The sequence below is a fragment of the Dama dama genome, chromosome 7 (assembly GCF_033118175.1).
Source record: "Dama dama isolate Ldn47 chromosome 7, ASM3311817v1, whole genome shotgun sequence".
Lineage (NCBI taxonomy): Eukaryota > Metazoa > Chordata > Mammalia > Artiodactyla > Cervidae > Dama > Dama dama.
In genome coordinates, this window is record NC_083687.1 from 43,012,964 (window position 1) to 43,032,995 (window position 20,032).

Below are 20,032 nucleotides of genomic sequence, written 5' to 3' on the forward strand. Positions count from 1 at the left end.
ACCACAGCCCCATCCCTGGCCCAAGCCACCACGTCTCATCTTGACTTTTGCTGTCTTTGCTCTCCTGGAGACTACTCTCCACATAGTGGCCAGAGAGATTCTTTTAGAACATTAGCCAGCCCACATCACTCCTCTGCTCTGCCCATCAGTGGCTACCATTTCACTGAGAACAAAGGCCAGAATCTGTAGAATGACCTCAAGACACTATGGTCTGAGCCCCCCACCATCACTTCTCCAACTTCCTCTCCTCTCCCCTTCCTTCACTGTGCTCCAGTGACACTAACCTTCTGTCTATTCTTTAACTCCTGCCAGGGGTGCTCCTCACACAACAGCTTCCTGTTCTTTACCTGCAACAGGGCTGGGATTTACCTGGAACATGAATAAATACATGGCTGGATTCCTTTCAGTCTCTTAAGGACTTGATGAAGCGTCCTCTTCTCTGTGAGGTCTTCACTATTCAATATAATAGTCAACTCCCCAACCTGCACTAGACTTTCCCCCATTCCAGCTGTGTTTTCTCCTCTGCCTTTATCACCATTTGACATACTAGATGTTTCCTTACATGTTGTATTTACCTGCTGTCTGTTACACTGAAATGTAACCTCCATGGGGTCAGGGCTTTGTCTATTTTGTTCACTTTTGTCCACCCAGATAAACCTATTGTTTGGATCTATGAATAATTGTTGCTGCTGGAAAATTCTCTAGAGAATATCTAGTCCAGCTACCTCTATGATAGCTGAGAAAGCTGAAGCAAATCCAATAACAACTTGCTCAATATTACATAATTTGTTAATGATAGAGCTGAGATTACAACAGGTTTCCTGACTCCAAGTCCAGCCTTTCATCAAGCAAAGTGTCATCTATTTTCTGTCCAAATGGATTATAATGTTTGGGGACAGAGATTATGGCCTCAAATTTCCCTCTAGTGATAGAAACCAACACAGTTGAAAATAATGATAGACTTCAGAAGCAAACTGAAATCATTAAGAGTATTAGAAGAGACATTTTCCCATGAGCTTTAGAGTACACATACTTGATTTATTAGTCAGTTTCTAACAGAGAGATGATAATAATACCAATAAGAGTCACCACTACCCAGTACCCAACAAATAGCAATATACATTGCCTCATTTAATTTTTGTGACAACCTCTAAGAAAAATATTATTTCATTTCCACTTTACAGATGAGTAAATTGAGGCACAAGGAGGTTAAGCAATTTGTCCAACTCCATACAATTAATAAGCAGAGTTGGGGTTCAAGGCCAAATCTGGCCCTCCATCTATTTTTGTAAATAAAGTTTTATTGAAACATAGCCCTGTCCCTTTGGTTACATATCCTCTATGGCTGCTTTTGCACAATACCAACAGAGCTGAGTAGTTGCAGTAAAGACCTGGTGACCCACAAACCCTAAAACATTTACTATGTGATCCTTTACAGAAGAGGTTTGCCAACATCTGGGCTAGCACAAGGTGGCGCTCAGAAAAACAGCTGGAAAAGGAAAAGGAAAATTCTGAGGAAGTAACACAGCATAGCTGTTAGAAATTATCTAAGGCCTGGAGACCAGTGTAAAAGCTTATGAGAAGTTCACCAGGTTTGGGCTATCTCCTCAAGCAGGCTGAACAAACTCCTAAAGGGCCAGCCGTGGGGAACAAGTATCCCAGCAGCAAAACCCTGTGTTCTCTCTGTCTCTCCAAAGATAGGTCAACAGTCTACCTTCCCCCAAGACAAGATCAGCAACAAAACCTTTTCACTCATGGGATTTAGTGTCTAATAACAAATCACCTTAGGGGAAAGAGTAATCTGGCCCTTTTGTCTTAGTTTCCTCCTTGAAATTTTAACTCCCAAGTGCTCTAGGGCAGTAGTTCCCAATCACTGGGGCTTGTCTCTGAATCGCTTTCTCCAGTCCCTCATGAAACAGGGAAAATAAAGCAGGTCTTTCATAGCTTTCACAATGTGTCCTTTATTCTAGACTCTGTGCTCCCTCTTTGGGGTTTGAAGATGTCCCCATCCTGTATGAACTGATGGTGAAAGTGGTTGGTAGCTGGCTTATTTATTTATTCTCTCATGCCCTCATTTGACCAAAGAAAAAGTTGGCAGCCCAACTTACTTTTTAAAAATTTTCCTGAAAATTTACAAGCCCTAAAGAGTCTTCGACTGTGTGGATCACAATAAACTGTGGAAAATTCTGAAGGAGATGGGAATATCAGACCACCTGACCTGCCTCTTGAGAAACCTGTATGCAGATCAGGAAGCAACAGTTAGAACTGGACATGGAACAATAGACTGGTTCCAAATAGGAAAAGGAGTACATCAAGGCTGTATATTGTCACCCTGCTTATTTAACTTATATGCAGAGTACATCATGAGAAATGCTTGGCTGCATGAAGCACAAGCTGGAATTAAGATTGCCGGGAGAAATATCAATAACCTCAGATATGCAGATAATACCACCCTTATGGCAGAAAGTGAAGAGGAACTAAAAAGCCTCTTGATGAAAGTGAAAGAGGAGAGTGGAAAAGTTGGCTTAAAGCTCAACATTCAGAAAACTAAGATCATGGCATCTGGTCCCATCACCTCATGGGAAATAGATGGGGAGACAGTGGAAACACTGTCAGACTTTATTTTTCTGGGCTCCAAAATCACTGCAGATTGTGACTGCAGCCATGAAATTAAAAGACGCGTATTCCTTGGAAGGAAAGTTATGACCAACCTAGGTAGCATATTAAAAAGCAGAGACATTACTTTGCCAACAAAGGTCCATCTGGTCAAGGCCATGGTTTTTCCAGTGGTCATGTATGGATGTGAGAGTTGGACTGTGAAGAAAGCTGAGTGCTGAAAAATTGATGCTTTTGAACTGTGGTGCTGGAGAAGACTCTTGAGAGTCCCTTGGACTGCAAGGAGATCCAACCAGTCCATCCTAAAGGAGATCAGTCCTGGGTGTTCATTGGAAGGACTGATGCTGAAGCGGAAACTCCAATACTTTGGCCACCTCATGCGAAGAGTGGACTCATTGGAAAAGACCCTGATGCTTGGAGGGATTGGGGGCAGGAGGAGAAGGGGACGACAGAGGATGAGATGGCTGGATGGCATCACCGACTCGATGGGCATGAGTTTGAGTAAACTCCGGGAATTGGTGATGGACAGGGAGGCCTGGCCTGCTGCAATTCATGGGGTCGCAAAGAGTTGGACACAACTGAGCGACTGAACTGAACTGAAAGAGTAAGCATCTGGGATGCATTACTCCAAGAAGGGCTTGTGATAGCTCAGCTTTCCTGCACAAGGCACCTGCCATCCAGAGTCGGTGCTCTCAGGTGATTTACCTCCAGCAAATGCTGATGGTACCCCTGGCACTCTGCTCCAGGATGGCCACTTGGCTCCCTTCCCTGTGGTCACATTGTTTGCTCATAGCCACAGAAACCAGACTGGAGTTAGCCTAAGCCAAAGAAGGGAAACATTGGCTCACAAATTCTAGCTGTTGAAGGGACAGGAAGGGGCTGGCCTCAGGGTTCATACGAGAGAGGGTCTCCAACCCTGTGGGATTACCTTCTCCGTTTCTTGCCCCACTTTCTCTGTATTCTGTCATTATTTCCTCATGAACTCGAGGGCTTTTAGCAGCTCCAGGCTTCCCTCTCTACAGCTTTGGAAGTAGAGCAAAAATGGTAGGTTTTGGTCAGCTCTGGTCAGAGAGCCCCAGAGGGACGCTGTGCTCAGCTTACTGTGGATTACATGCCCACCCCAATAAAGATGCTTGAGTGAGTGCCAGAGAGCCTCATGGCTCCCTCCCTGCCTCCCTAAGGTCTCTACTCAAGAGCTCCTTTGTTAGTGAGGCCATACCTGGCTACTCCATCTAAAACTGTGCTCCTCATTACCCAGTTCAGTTCTGTTCAGTTGCTCGGTTATGTCTGACTCGCGACCCCATGGACTGCAGAACGTCAGGCTTCCCTGTCCATCACCAGCTCCCAGCGCTTGCTCAAACTCATGTCCATTGAGTCGGTGATGCCATCCAACCATCTCATCCTCTGTCGTCCCCTTCTCCTGCCTTCAGTGTTTCCCAGAATCAGGGTCTTTTCCAGTGAGCCAGTTCTTCACATCAGGTGGCCAAAGTATTGGAACTTAAGCTTCAGCATCACTCTTTCCAATGAATATTTAAAACTGATTTCCTTTAGGATGTACTGGTTTGATATCCTTGCTGTTCAAGCGACTCTCAAGAGTCTTCTCCAGCACCACAGTTCAAAAGCATCAATTCTTTGGCACTCAGCCTTCTTTCTGGTCCAACTTACATCCACACATGACTACTGGAAAGACCATAGCTTTGACTAGATGGACCTTTGTCAGCAAAGTAACGTCTCTGCTTTTTAATATGCTGTCTAGGTTGGTCATAGCTTTTCTTCCAAGTGTCTTTTAATTTCATGGCTGCAGTCACCATCTGCAGTGATTTTGGAGCCCAATAAAAAGTCGGTCACTGTTTCCATTGTTTCCCCATCTATTTGCCATGAAGTGATGGGACTTGATGCCATGATCTTCATTTCTTGAATGCTGAGTTTTAAGTCAGCTTTTTCATTCTCCTTTTTCACTTTCATCAAGAAGCTCTTTAGTTCCTCTTTGCTTCCTGACATAAGGTGGTGTCATCTGCATATCTGAGGTTATTGATATTTCTGCGTGCAATCTTGATTCCGGTTTGTGTTGCATCTAGTCCAGCATTTTGCATGATATACTCTGCATATAAGTTAATAAGCTAGGTGACAATACACATCCTTGACGTACACCTTTCCCAATTTGGAACCAGTCCGTTTTTCCATGTTCGGTTCTAACTTGCTTCTTGACTGGCGTACAGATTTCTCAGGAGGCAGGTAAAATGATCTGATATTCCCATCTCTTTAAGAATTTTCCAGTTTGTAGTGATCCACACAATCAAAGGCTTTAGCATAGTCAGTGAAGCAGAAGTAAATGTTTTTCTGGAATTCTCTTGCTTTTTCTATGATCCAACAGATGTTGGCAATTTGATCTCTGGTTCCCCTGCCTTTTCTAAATCCAGCTTGAACATCTGGTCACCCAAACTTCCCCAAATTTCTCTTTTCCCCTTATCCTGCTCTATAATTTCCCTTAGTGTGTATCATCTCCTAATATATAATTTACTAATTTGTTTATTGTCTGGCTCCTACCACTATAATGCAAGTTCCTTGAAACAAGGATCATTGTCTGTTTTGTTTATTACCATGTCCCATTGTCTACAGTAGTGCCTGGCACACAAGGACTCAATGAATATTTGCTTTTGTTTGTTGATTGTTAATCTTCCTTTTATTGTTATTGTTTAATCGCTAAGTTATGTCCAACTCTTTTGTGACCCTATGGACTGTAGCCCACCCGGCTCCTCTGTGCATGGGATATCCCAGGCAAGAATACTGGAGTGGGTTCCTGTGCCCTCCTCCAGGGTATCTTACTGACCCAGGGATTGAACCCGTGTCTCCTACGTTGCAGGCAGATTCGTTTACCACTGCACCACATGGGAAGCCCAGTCTCCCCTTACTAGACTATAATCTTCTCATAGGGTGGGAATCTTGAAATCTGTTTTGTTTTAATCGACAAGTCCCAGTGCCTAGAATAGTGCCTGACACCTTGAGGACCCTCACTGATTATTTGTTGACTTGAATCAGTGAGTCACTGTGTCCGTGGAGATGGCCAGTCATGACTTTCTGTCTCCACTGGCTATGCAGCTTCATTGATCCACTTCTGACAAGTGGAGCTCCATTGTACTCAAATATCCACTGCGCTTTCCTAACTTGGAGTGAGGTGAACTTGAATTTGGCACTCTAATGCTGCAGAAGGTTATAGCTGGGTACAAAGCAGTAAAATATGGCTGTCCATATGAATCATAGTACAGTGAGGATGGATACAATTGAGCCAGAGTTGACAAGTGAACTTGACATGAAACACCAGGCTTTAAAGCAGTTCTTCAATCTTTCAGGCACTTCCTATAACTTCCTGCTTCCTGGCACTTCCTGCCAGGATCCTTCTGCACTTGTCTCAACCTTGTATTTCAAGAAATGTGCAGGTTTCAATTGATAAGCACTATTAGAGTCATGCTAATACTACTCTGGATATGTGTTAGTGGTCATCCTTTATGTTATAGACATTACAATTTTGTTCAATTCTTTAATATCTCCATATGCAAACCTTCTATTAATCCAAACCTTTGATCTCCCCCTACTCTGAATGTCTTCCTATGACCTGTTGCCATGGAGATGATCACATATGCCTCATTTAATTATGTAAATAGCAGATAGTTCTGTCCATCTTAATCTCACATATAGGCAGTTTCATTTTTCCCTTTGCTGCTGTTAAGTTTTCATCTTAGCTTAGGTGAATTTAGAGCACCCTGCTTAAGGACTCAGGTGTTTTAAGTCAACAACAAAATTAAATTTCTCTTGATGAATTAACTAGACTCCTCCTAACTCAATATTCAATTAATTTGAAAGTGGAAGAGACCATCTTTAACAAGCTGGAGCCCAAATTCACAAAGAGATCAGAGTTTCTATTTCAGTTCAATTATCTGAAACTTAAAACTGCCTTATTAGAGTTAAGATGATAAAAAATACATATTTTAAAAATAACAGTTATTCCCTGGAAATAGAATCTGGAGAATATTAGATGGCTGCCGTAAGAGATCTTATGTGTGTATGTATGTTAGTCGCTCAGTCGTGTCCGACTCTTTGTGACCCCATGGACTGTAGTCCACAGGTTCCCCTGTCCACAGAATTCTCCAGGAAAGAATACTGGAGCAGGTTGCCATTCCCTTCTCCAGGGGATCTTCCCGACCCAGGGATCCAACTTGGATCCCCTGCCTTGCACGCAGATTCTTCACCATTTGAGCCACCATAGAAGCCTCTTAAACATAGCCAAACAACTTAAAATACCTATCCTTCTTACTCTTTATGAGTAGGGTTTCCAGATAAAATACAATACTTAGAACGTACTCTTACTTAAAAATTAATTTTAGTTTATCCGAAATTCAAATTTAACTGAGCATTCTGTGTCTTTATTTGCTAAATATGGCAACTGTATTTATGAGACACAGTTGGCCATCAAGTACTCCATACGCCATCCAAATTTTTCCTAGTTACCAGGAAAAACGAAAGAATCTCTATTAGTAAAAGAGGGAGAGATGTCACTCAGGAATCTATGGGTCTGTGGGGGCATCAAAGACCCTGCTCAGATTATGGGTATTTGTTCAACACAACACAGAACCGCTAACACTTGGTGTAGCAACTAAAGACCCTCTATCCAGTTTCATGCGGAATGGGAGTGAGGAAAAAAAGTTATAATTAAGGTTTAGTGGACGAGTGGTCCTTTCATAATATGGGGCTGTTTTCTAATGCACATCGTAATTCTTTCAATATTGGTAAAGGAAATGCTGCAACATTCTCTTGGGTTTGTGCTTCTGATTAGCTCTGGAGTAGAGTTCAGAGAACAGAGTTCTAGCCCCTACACTCTAACTCACTGGGTAGACTTGGGGACATGACTGGCATTTTGTGGCTCTCTTTAAGCCTCCTTTTACAGTTTTTTTCTACGAAATGGGAAAAATACTGGCTGAGTCAAACTTCTGTTGCTGTTGTTCTCAAATAAGATTATCAGCTGCTGGTATAATTTATATGACAATTACAAAGAGTGTGCAAACATCACACAAGGTCTTACCATTATTATTGCCCCTTTATGAGGCTTCTCCAGTGGCTCAGCTGTAAAAATCCACCTGCAATGCCGGAAACCTGGGTTCAATCCCTGGGTCAGGAAGATCCCCTGGAGGAGGGCATGGCAACTCACTCCAGCAATTTTGCCTGGAAAATCCCATAGGCTGAGGAGCCTGGTGGGCTACAGTCCACCAGGGGTCACAAAGAGTTGGACATGACTGAGTGACTGGGCATGCACATATGCCCCTTTGTGATTCCAAAGGTTGTTGAGTCTTGCATGTAACAGGAAAGACCAGTTAGGACGGGAGTGGGGTGGGCCACCTCTTGGAACTGAAAGGCCCCATCGATTTAACATTCAACTCTTCTCAGTGGGAGCTGGGACACGTTGGTCTTGAGCAAGACATACATATTATATTTGTAACAAGACAATTATAATGTCACAGGAACAGCAACCCAGCCTGCTCTGGGTGGCCATGGGACTGACAGGTGCCATCCTCCCCAGAAAAGCCCGTTTGGGAAGTCACTGAATTGCTCCTCGGCAGGGCCTATCGAAGTAATCACAGTCCTTGCTGTGAAACCAGATCCCTTTTCACGGATGAAGTCGCTGATTCTCTTTCTGAAGCCAGGAAACAATAGGTTATAGCCCTTCACATAACCAACAGCCTAACCATTACCCTGGCTCAGAGGTCCCCAACCTTCAGATGATCTGAGGTGGAGCTGATGTAATAATAATAGAAATAAAGTGCACAATAAATGTAATCTGCTTGAGTCACCCCGAAACCATCACCCTCCTCAGTCTGTGGAAAAGTTGTCTTCCATGAGACCAGTCCCTGGTGCCAAAAACTTTGGAGACCGCTGCCCTGGCTGATAGCTCCTAAAACAGGAGGTGGGGCAAGGGAGAGAAATGGCCTGTTTCAAGGTTTTATAAGGTAATTGCTCTGTGTGCACAAAGGACCTGAAAGGAGACCAAGAAAGAGAAGGCATCCCAACTGAAACTCGGGAGTCTTTGTGGCCTTTGTCATCTGGGGCTAGGGTACTGGCTAGGATTCTCGTAAAACTCTGAATGTTGGTAGGAGACATGAAAAACAGCTCAGCCAGCCCCTCAGAACCCGCTGCTTCCATGCATCTGCCTTCAACAGTGTTTCCCTGCTTTCCTTCCTAATATCTCTTTCTTTATCCACCTTTAGTCACAATGGGAAGCTGGAAAAATGTATAATCATGTTATCACACTTTGTGTGAGATCTTGTTCCTTCACTTCAAAATAAGATACAACATTTACTAACTCTCCTTTTAAAAAAGCAAAAAAACAAAACCTCTACCTAAGAGAATTAGGTTGTTTTTATTTCTGCATGGTCTTTTATCTATTTTAATTTTCTCCTATGAATCTGTAGCTCTCCAAAAAATGATTCCCTACCTTTGCCCTAAATAGTGTATTTTATAATTCAAATTCAAAATAAGCACATTTCCCTCTCAATTATAATTATTTTTAAAATTCCACTTTGGTGGTCACTAGCAATCTGTAAAATAGCTTTTTCTATAAAATGCTGCTATAAATATGGGTGTACAAATATCTGATTGACACTATGTTTTCAATTCTTTGGGGTATATACCCAAAAGTAGAATTGCTGAATTATATGGCAATGCTACTCTTAAAATTTTGAGAAAATGCCATACTGTTTTCCACAGGGGCTACATCATTTTACAGCCCCACTTAACAGAGCACAAGGATGCCAATTTCTCCACATCCTCACCAACACTTGATATTTCTTGTTGTGATTTGCGGCCATCCTAATGGATATGAGGCAGTATCTCATTTTGGCTTTGACTTGAATCTCCTTTATGATCAAAGATACTGAGCATCTTTTACGGTATTTGTTAGCCATTTGTATGTCTTCTTTGAAGATATGTTAGTCAAGTCCTTTGCCATTTTTTAAGTCAGGTGTTTTGTTGTTGCTGTTGAGATACAGTTCTTTATATATTCTGAATATTAGCCTCTTATCAGAAATATAATTTACATTTACTCCCATTTTAAAGGTTGCCTTTTCGCTCTGGGGATTGTGTCTTTCATGTACAGAAGTTATCAGTTTTGATGTATGTGCATCTGACATAAGAAACTTCAGGTTTAGTCCTTCTTAGTATGCAGAGTACATCATGAGAAACACTGGGCTGGAAGAAGCACAAGCTGGAATCAAGATTGCTGGGAGAAATATCAATAACCTCAGATAGGCAGATGACACCACACTTATGGCAGAAAGTAAAGAGCTAAAAAGCCTCTTGATGAAAGTGAAAGAGGAGAGTGGAAAAGTTGGCTTAAAGCTCAACATTCAGAAAACTAAGATCATGGCATCTGGTCCCATCACCTCATGGGAAATAGATGGGGAGACAGTGGAAACAGTGTCAGACTTTATTTTTCTGGGCTCCAAAATCACTGCAGATGGTGATTGCAGCCGTGAAATTAAAAGACGCGTACTCCTAGGAAGGAAAGTTATGACCAACCTAGATAGCATGTTAAAAAGCAGAGACATTACTTTGCCAACAAAGGTCCATCTGGTCAAGGCTATGGTCTTTCCAGTGGTCATGTATGGATGTGAGAGTTGGACTGTGAAGAAAGCTGAGTGCCGAGAATTGATGCTTTTGAATTGTGGTGCTGGAGAAGACTCTTGAGAGTCCCTTGGACTGCAAGGAGATCCAACCAGTCCATCCTAAAGGAGATCAGTCCTGGGTGTTCATTGGAAGGACTGATGCTGAAGCGGAAACTCCAATACTTTGGCCACCTCACGCGAAGAGTTGACTCATTGGAAAAGACCCTGATGCTGGGAGGGGTTGAGGGCAGGAGGAGAAGGGGATGACAGAGGATGAGATGGCTGGATGGCATCACCAACTTGATGGACATGGGTTTGAGTGGACTCCAAGAGTTGGTGATGGACAGGGAGGCCTGGTGTGCTGCGATTCATGGGGTCTCAAAGAGTCAGACACGACTGAGTGACTGAACTGAACTGAAGTGAAGATATTTCTGAAATATTTTTTAACCATAAATGATCAATTCCTAGGACTGTATTCACCATAGGATGTATAATCAATATATATGCTTTCAAAGAGGAAATTCCTGGAAACTAGGAAAGTCCAACCATTTTTCCAAAGTTCTTCCCATATACACAGTTGGCAGCTACACCCTTGAGCTCAAGACATTATTCCCAGTTAATATGAAAACTTACCCCAAAGGTATAGTATTTAAACGTTGTTACCAGTCAGCATAAATAAGGCACTGTAGTGTGTGTTTTATTCGCAAGGGAGAAGGAAGGAAGCATGGCATGAACAACCAGGAAGCTGAGGAAGAGCTAAAACAGAAGACCATCAGGATGGAAACTGATGGTAAGAGCTCCCACTTACACAGTTCTTACAACATGCCAGGCTCTGTTCTAGGTGCCTTGCATGCGTTAACTTGAGATGTGTGCAAGTGTTTCTCTTTTATAAATGAGAAAAAGGAGACGTGAGTTTCAGGAGCTTGCCTAAGGTAATACACGACTGAGCCAGGCTTCAAACGGATCTAGCGGGAGCTAGTGTAGTCATTACACCCCCAAGGGAACACGGCCCTCTGGACGCAGCCCTTGTGCCCACCTTCACCACTGCTCACTGCAGACCACTATGGTGCCTCTAAGGCTGAGAGTATTTCTCTCTTGAAAATGATCTTCTACATGCAAAGGGAAAGCATTCAAACCAAGATACTTAGGCCCTCGTTTAGGTAACAATTAATTCACCTCCTGTCTTCGTTTCCTAGGGCCAGGTTTCCTCTGTCTCATTCTACTTCTATCTGATTCTCTCAGAGAGGTCAACACACCATGGCTCTGACTGAAGTGCTTGGAGAAAGCCGACTGTACTGAGGGCCCACAAGCAACAGACACGTGCATTATTACTCGTGTCATTCTCCCCGCCTCCCTGCAAGGCCTGCCGTCACCTTCACAGCGGAGGGAAATGAGGCTCAGAAATGTGAGACGACTGCCCTGAACCTCACAGTCAGTGGATGGAGGGAGCAGGATTTGAACTCAGAGCTTCGGTCACCTGCCTCCTGCCTCCTCCTGGGGGCCCTGAGGCTCTCTGTCCTTCTGAGGGTCCCTGTCTGCTGAAGGGCAGCCAGCGTGCTCTTCCAAAGGCCAGACACCTCTCACTGTCTTACCCCCTCTCACTCAGCTCTTTATTCATCTTCAGAGCTCACACTATGGACTTCTTCCCTGCAGGCGCTCAGGGCTCTTGCTGTCAGAGATGAAAAGTAACCTTCTCTACCTCATGAATGTGTGTCTCACATGAAAGCTGGCATCACAGCACAGCGCAGTTTGCTTCCCTGTGGTCCAGCCCTGCTGGCAACCTCCACCCTTGCTTCTCCTCACTCCCTAACTCCACAGGCAAGTCTGCTGGTAGACATCCCCCACTGCTGTGCACACACCCACACATACATGCACACACACACACACCCCCCACATGCACATGTAAACACACACTGCTCACATAGTACACATACATACTCCCCCACACACATACACCTCACACCACACATAAACGCCCAACTCATTTACACCTTTAGGCCTCAGAGATACACAGACCTCATACACTACACACACATCCCTCATCACACACACACATCTGATACCACACATACTTCATAACTATACACAAACCACAAACACACATCCAAGTATACTTAATACACACACCCCACATACAGACCTTAAAACACACATATAAGCATATACATATATACCTCACTTACTATAAACGCACACATGCAGACACACACACACACACACTCACACCCCCCCTCATACAGCCACCCCACATAAATGTAGGAAAGGAAAAAATTTTTTCTATATACTCATAGGTTCTGGGGCTGACATCTATGAATTAAACTGACAAAAGACAAGTTAGCAAGAAAAATGGTTTATTACATATGTATACAGAGGCCTTCACAGAAAAATAGTGAAGCAGTGAGACTCAAGGGCTTTATATATCACTTTAACATAGAGCAATAAATTTGTGTAGAAGGGACAAGACAAAGAGAGAGGTGTTTAGACTTTAGGGGCAGTAAATTGTGGGAAGGTAAGGAAAACTAATGGAAGATGAGGGTTAGTCAGCAAGGTTCTGTTTAGGAGATTCATCTCAGTGCTGCTTCATGATAAGATTCACTCTCGCCTTCCTGGGGTGGGAGTGGGGTGGGGAGCCACCTTCATGAAAGGAATTTTATGCTCTGCTTTCTGGCAGAGAGGTTTTCTTATGACTTCTGCTCTCAGTTGCCTTTAGCTCAAAATGATCCTTACGCCACAATGGCATATTTTAGGGTAATACAGGCTGCTCCCCTCTACACATCTCAAAGACATACACATAAACACACACACACACCTCATATATTGCATCACATACAGTAGTTCTCCGTATCTCTGTGTTCCACATGCATGGATTCAACCAGCCACAGATCAAAAATATTTGGGGAAAAAAAAAGAATTCTAGAAAGTTCCAAAATGGAAAACTTAAATTTGTTGCACACTAGCAACTATTTACATGGTATTTACAACTATTTAAATAACATTTACATTGTGTTAGGTATTATAAGTAATCTGGAGGTGATTTAAAGTATATGGGAGGATGTATGTAGGTTATATGCAAATGCTATGACATCTTATATAAGAGATCTGAACATCCTCGGATTTGGGTACCCATGGTGGGAGTGTCCTAGAATTAATCCCCTGATGATACCAAGGGGTAACTGTACATACCTACCTCATACACTGACATGCTTCACACCACACACACCTCACACCACACTCAAGCACACACACCCCACATGTTGTACACACATCCACACCTCAGTGAAAAAGTGAAAGTGTTAGTCACTCAGTTGTGTTCGACTCTTTGCAACCTATGGACTGGAGTCCACCAGGCTCCTCTGTCTGTGGAATTCTCCAGGCAAGAATACTGGAGTAGATTGTCATCCCTTTCTCCAGGGGAATCTTCCTGACCCAGGGATCAAACCTGGGTCTGTTACACTGCTGGCGGGTTCTTTACTGCCTGAGCCATCAGGGAAGACCCACATGCCTCAGAGACACACACATAAAACCGTATGCTGCACACAATAAACACACACACATACACCTCATACACGTGTACCGCCCTTGCTGCACACACACACCACACACACCATGTGCATGCTCTGCCCACAGACTCCCCCTTCATCCTTTGAGATCCACCTCCCTTAGAAGCCTGTCCAGTTCCACCAGCACGAGGCTGGATCCAGAGACCCTCTGGGGGTCCCCTGCCTGACCCGTCATCTCTCCATTATCGGTGTCTGTCTTCTCCAGCAGAAGATGGGCTTCTGAAGGCTCGACGGGTGTTTATTCACATTTCTACCCTCTTCCCCCACCCCTGCACCAGCATAGCCCTCAGAACCTCGGCAAATACTTCTGGAACAAAAACTTGCTCTTCCTCTGATAAGAGCCCAGTGGATTAGTAAGCCAGCATCGCCTACTAATTCCAGACTGTCTGTCTGGGTCCAAACGTTAATCACTATAAGCTAATGCTTAACCTTGGGACGGTTTGCTAACCAGTGTCATGGAGATGTCAACAGCATTTAGCTCCCACTCACCGGGAAGATTCAGAGAGGTTTTAGGACTAGGAGACGTAGATAGAACGGCATATTTTAGCTCTAAACAAATAACGTTATCAATCAATACACCAGGGATGGAAAGCCACACAGCTCTGCTAGAAAAAGCCAACCCCGATATCTGGTCTAACCAGGCAAGACGCCGATTCTGCCACCTTGCTGGGCCCCTTCTCTTATCGCAGGCAGACAGGTGTTCCCAGGCACAATGGATTCAAGAAAAGCAGCTCTCAATCCAGTCTAACCAGGCTGGGCATCTCTGCTTCCAGGTGCATTAATAAACAGACCTGCCGTCTAGCTCAGATCCCCCAAAATATGTGTGTTCCTGTTTGTAACTATAGTCTTTGTTCTAAATCCACGCCAATGCCCGCTTGTTTCTGACAGATTGGTTCTTTCTGTTAGGTGACTTTCTGAATAAATGAAAAACATTTCCCTGTGGCCTGCCTGTCACGGTTTTCTTTCTTTTTTTTGCCCTGTCCTTTAATTGGGAACACTTTCCGACCTCACCAAGGCCTGTCTGCCTCCTAGTGAGGTAAAGATTTGATTTCTTCCCTATTAAAATTTCCTTCTGAGTCAACATGGGTATACTGGGGGGTAAAAAATCTAGCTAAGGGGAGGGGTGAGAGCAGAAAAACATACAATTCTGTGAGTTAAAAGAAGGCGAGTGGTTCAGGTCCATTAGGATGCTGGCAGGAGCCGGGCTGGGTAGGAGATGCTGACAGCCCTCCCAATGGGTCTGCGTGGGCTCTTCAGAGCCCAGTGTCCAAGATCCCTGCGTGGCAATTTCATCCCCTGCAAATGCTGCACATTACAGTGCATTAGAGAAACGGAGAACTGTCGTGATTTTCTTGCTGAAAGACAGTAGGAAAGGGGGTGGGGTGGCCTGCATGAGTGCGGTTCCACTTGAACTTGCTAGAAATAGATTTCACACCTGCTTCCTGCTTCTGAACGTGCTGCTTTCTGCATTTCAGGCCACCACGGGCACAACCCATCATCCCCGATTCAATGACATTGCTTGCTAGTTCATAGAAACTGAAAGATTGGGGTTGGGCGGGATCATTTCTGGGGGTCACTCACATTCTATCGAGGGTCACAAAGCTACCAGGGGAAGGTGCCTGGGGCTCAGGGCCCCCTGGTTAATGCTTCCAGAGGTGCTCTGTGCACATCAAACACTTGGATTGCTGTGCTTTGTGAAATGCTTTAACACAACAAGGTATGCTGAGCACCACAGATGACAAAAGTGTCACTCTATTGGCTTCTCATATCAGCTGACATCATCCAGATCTTTCTGATGGGGGAGCTGAGTTGTGGGCTGGTTCAGGTCACTGCTCTCAGGTCAGTTAGTTAACCTAGTTGGCTAACTAGGTCCTATGTGACCTAGGTAGTCTGCAAGGGCTGCTGTAACAAGCTGCCACAAACTGGGTGGCTTGAAACAACAGACATTTATTGTCTTGGAGTCCCGGGAACCAGAGGCATCAGCTGGGTCGATTCCTGTGGAGGGCTCTGAGCGAAGATCTGGCCAGCTCTCTCCTGTGAAATGAAAACTGTTGCTGCTGTATCAAAAAACAAAGCCTGTTGTAGCCATCAGTTACTACTATCACCCTGGAAGGTGAGCCCTGAGGGGACGCAGGATGGAGAAAAGCAGGATACCGACCCTAGATAGTTACGGTGCACTTGCAAGGAATGATTTTGAAGAGCCCAAAATCCTGCATCTTCCCATACATATTAAAGTGTTTAAATTCATTAACTTGAGATATCTAGTTTTCTTTAATAGTAATATTTTGAAGTTTTACTACCTGGTCTTTGTTGCAAAAACTATGCTGGCACCTCCCTTACCTCTTCAGAGCAGTCTCTTAGAGCTGTCTGAGAGGCTGTGTTCTGCACTTCTGTCCTCAGTTTTGTCCACCAAATAAAACATAATTCTCAGCTTTTAGGTTGTGCATTTTTTTCCAGTTGGCACTTCCTGTGGCTGCCAGTAGTCCCTGGCATTGCTCAGCTTTGGCAGCAGAGTTTCAGTCTGTTTCCATCTTCACATGGCATGTCTTCCCTGAGTGTATCTCCTGGGCGTGTGCAAATTTCCCTCCTTTTGTAAGGACAACAACCACTGCATTTAAGGCTCACATTCAAATTTTTCTTGGTCACCTTCCCATAACCAGCCTCCTTCACAACTCCTCTCTCATCCTCGGTCACAGGTGGTGCTGCCTGCATGCTAAGTTGCTTCAGTCATGTCCAACTCTGTGCGAACCCATGGGTCAGGTTCCTCTGTCCGTGGGATCCTCCAGGCAAGAACACTGGTGTGAGTTGCCATGCCCTCCTCCAGAGGATCTTCCTGACCCTATTTATTTAGCCCTAAATTCTAAGCCCCCTCTGAGAGTTAATCTCTTCTCTGTGGGTATCTCCCATGTATACAGAAGGTATGCATGATAATAAGCTTCTGTTGATTGATTCTCTTTGATTCCAGGAGCCCCAGCTGAGAACTTAGGAGGGTCGACGGAAAGCCATGTTTTCCTCCCCTACAACCTCATCTCAACTGAATTAATGGATTCTACAAAGACCTTATTTCCAAATAAGGTCATATTCACAGATTCCAGATGGGCATGAATTTTGGAGGACATTATGCAACCCAGGACAGTAACCGTAACCCCATTTATCCTTTTCCAGCCTCAGTCTCTTCATCTGTACCTCAAAGGGTTCCCAGGAAGATGAAGTTAGAAGACCCATGACAAGGGCTCTGCCCTGGCTTCGGCAGTCCGTGGATGTTGGTTACCCTTGCTGCTAGCACGTCCTCATCAACACTGTTGTTACTGAACCAGGATCACTTACGTCCTGATGTGCAGCAAGCCAAAACCCTGAGACACTGAGGTATGAGTCAAAGAGAAAATGTATATGCAAAGCAGTCCAGCAAAGAGAGGAGAGAACAAACCTCAGATCCACCTCTCCGAAGGCATGGGGCGAGGGGCCTTCGTGGGATAAAGAATGAAAAAGCATGAGGTCCCAACAGAGGCCTGGGGACAAGAGGAGCATAGGGGAGGGGATTGAAAAAGGTTCAGTAACTTGTTCTGCACAGGTGTAACAAGCTACAGGGCTCGCCATGTTCACAAGATCTCTGAGTGGGCACTCGCACATGCCCAGCTAAAGGGGCATGGTCCTCTCCAGTCTTAACCAGCTCGGCTCTAACTAGACACAACTGACTCTCAAGTTCCTGGAAACCACCTTGGATGAACACCTCACTGTTAAAGCTATGTGCTGCTCGGAGGACATGCAACCCTTCGGTGGCAACAATTAAAGCAGTCTTCACTAGTGAATGCAAGTTATCGGTGAAATGGATTTAACTAATGATTGCCCACGGTTTCACCATCCTCAGCATCATTATCTTCACCTTCGTCAGCCACTGGGGTTACAGGAGCTGTGAGAGACATAAAGAGGGACAGCACACAGCCTCAGCTCTCAAGGGGTCCATGGTTCTAGCCATGGGTGCTGCCCTAACATAGCTTACATACCAAAGTGCTAAGCAAGATGGTGTCCAACAGGACAGCCCAGGAAGAGGAGTCCAGAGTGGAAGCGGTCTGAAGAGACAGCACAGAAGACACCCATGAGAGTGAGCTTTTCAAGGAGTCTTGGGGCAAACTGGGCCCCCCAGAGCCTCAGCCCACTGCTGAGAAGGGGCACCTCTTCATTCCTGCACCGTGGAACCAGATCAAGGGCACACAGACACAAGGTTGTCACCCACATGCCTTATTACCAGTGGAGCATGGACTGACTCTGAGAGGTACTAACTTCTCCCTTGGAAAAGACATCTCTGACTGAAATGATGTCATCTGCATTTTGGTGAGAAGTCTTTGAGATCTGGGATTCAAGGGGGCTCCCAGGGCACCTCCTTTACGTACCTTACAGGTTCAAAGAACATCAATCCCACAATGAGTGGGACTCATCTCTCCTTTGACTGAAAAATACACACAGCCTAAAAATTGAGAATTACATTTTATTCAGTGGCCCTTCTGAGAACTTGCGCCCAGGAGGTAGCCTCTCAGATAGCTCCAAGGGACTATTCCAAAGAGGTAAGGGAGAAGTTTTGCAGCAAAAACGAGGTAGTCAGAACATCAGAAGATTACTGTTAAAGAAATCAGATATCTCAAGATGATAAATAGGAAGATGTAACAGTCTGGGCACATGGATAATTCCTTTGTTAGTCACCTTCACTATTTAGGGCCAGTTTCCTGGTTTTTTTCCATCCTGAATGCCCTCAGGGTGCGCAGTCGGGAGCTGCAGTGACTGGTGACTTGATGGCCACAGCCTCCTTTGTTTACTGGTGTGGCAGGAGGCATGTTTGGTCCAGACCTTCTGAATTCACAGTACCTGTGCTACGCTGGCTGTGATGGGAGGCCTGTAAAGCTTGTTATCAGAATGCCTCTCCCACCCCTGGAAAGCATGAGCTGTTGATGCAGATCTCAGCAATGCAAAAGTCCAAGGGTCGAGCATGTGCGTGGCTAAAACCACACTTTGGAGCACTCAGCGGTTCTTGAATTAACGGTGCAATTGGCCCCTCCTCTTCTCCAGCACTTCCATCCAGAGAGACCTTGGAAAACCAGCCCCATTGTCAGCTCATGAGAGTGTGATTCTGAAGTGTTCTGCTGAGGCAGTTGGCTTTCTCTCATCTGCTGAGGGTCTTGCCTTTCAGGTGAGTATTAAAAATAAGATGAATCTTGCTCATCAATGAGCAAGGGCAAGAAGGCAAAATTATTCCTCTAATAATAGATTCCCTGGGCTGAAATAATCTGATTGGCTTTCTTTGAAACGAAAGAAGAAATTGATTCATGTAAATTTATTTCCCTTTGAAGAGCACTCCAAGGCACTGACTTGGGGCAAAACATGATCTATTTGGTGATTGGGTAGCAGCTATTATATCCTTAAATCTCAAATGTGATTTGGGTGCTGGGAGATTATAGTACAAAAGGGGGCCGCGTTCATAGAGCAGGCCACCAAAACTTTCATATATCCAATATATCTTTACTGAACCTAATAATCTTAGCTCCAATTGTTGGTCCTCTAAGAAGAGGTCAAATGTATAATAATAATAATATAGCCAGAATTTTCTAGAAGGGTTTGGATATCAACTCCTTGCCACTGAATGGAAGGTCATAGATCCTGATGTTTATGTTAAAAACATGACTGTAATCTTTTGTGTTGATGAGTTGGATGGAGATGCAGAAAAGGGGAGTGTGTCTTTAAAATTCCAAGGTGCAGAGGAAACCCTTGGCAATTCTTTAGAAAGATAAAGGACCTCCTCCTACCTTACCTTCTGTGCCTTTCTCCTACTTCCTGGTAAAAATAATCATTGCAACAATCATTGTGGTGATAGCACTAGGGATAATAACATTGAGGGTGACAACATTTACAGAGAGTTCTGCATGTGTCACAAATGGTGCTAATGGCTTTACAGATATCTTGTCATTGAACCCTGCCAGCGATGTAGTGAAGTTATACAACACTGTTATCGGCCCCATTTTACAGATGAAGAACTGAGGCCCAAGGTCACACAGCTGGAATTCAACTTCAGCAGTCAGTTCACCCACCCCCCCCTTCAGAAGTATCACCTGCCTTTTGCATTCTTCTTATGCGGGTGAATCTCTTAAAACATCTGGACAGAAAAGCGTTAAATGCAGTCTGTGGGAGAAACTGGATGAAGCCAGGACAGTAAGG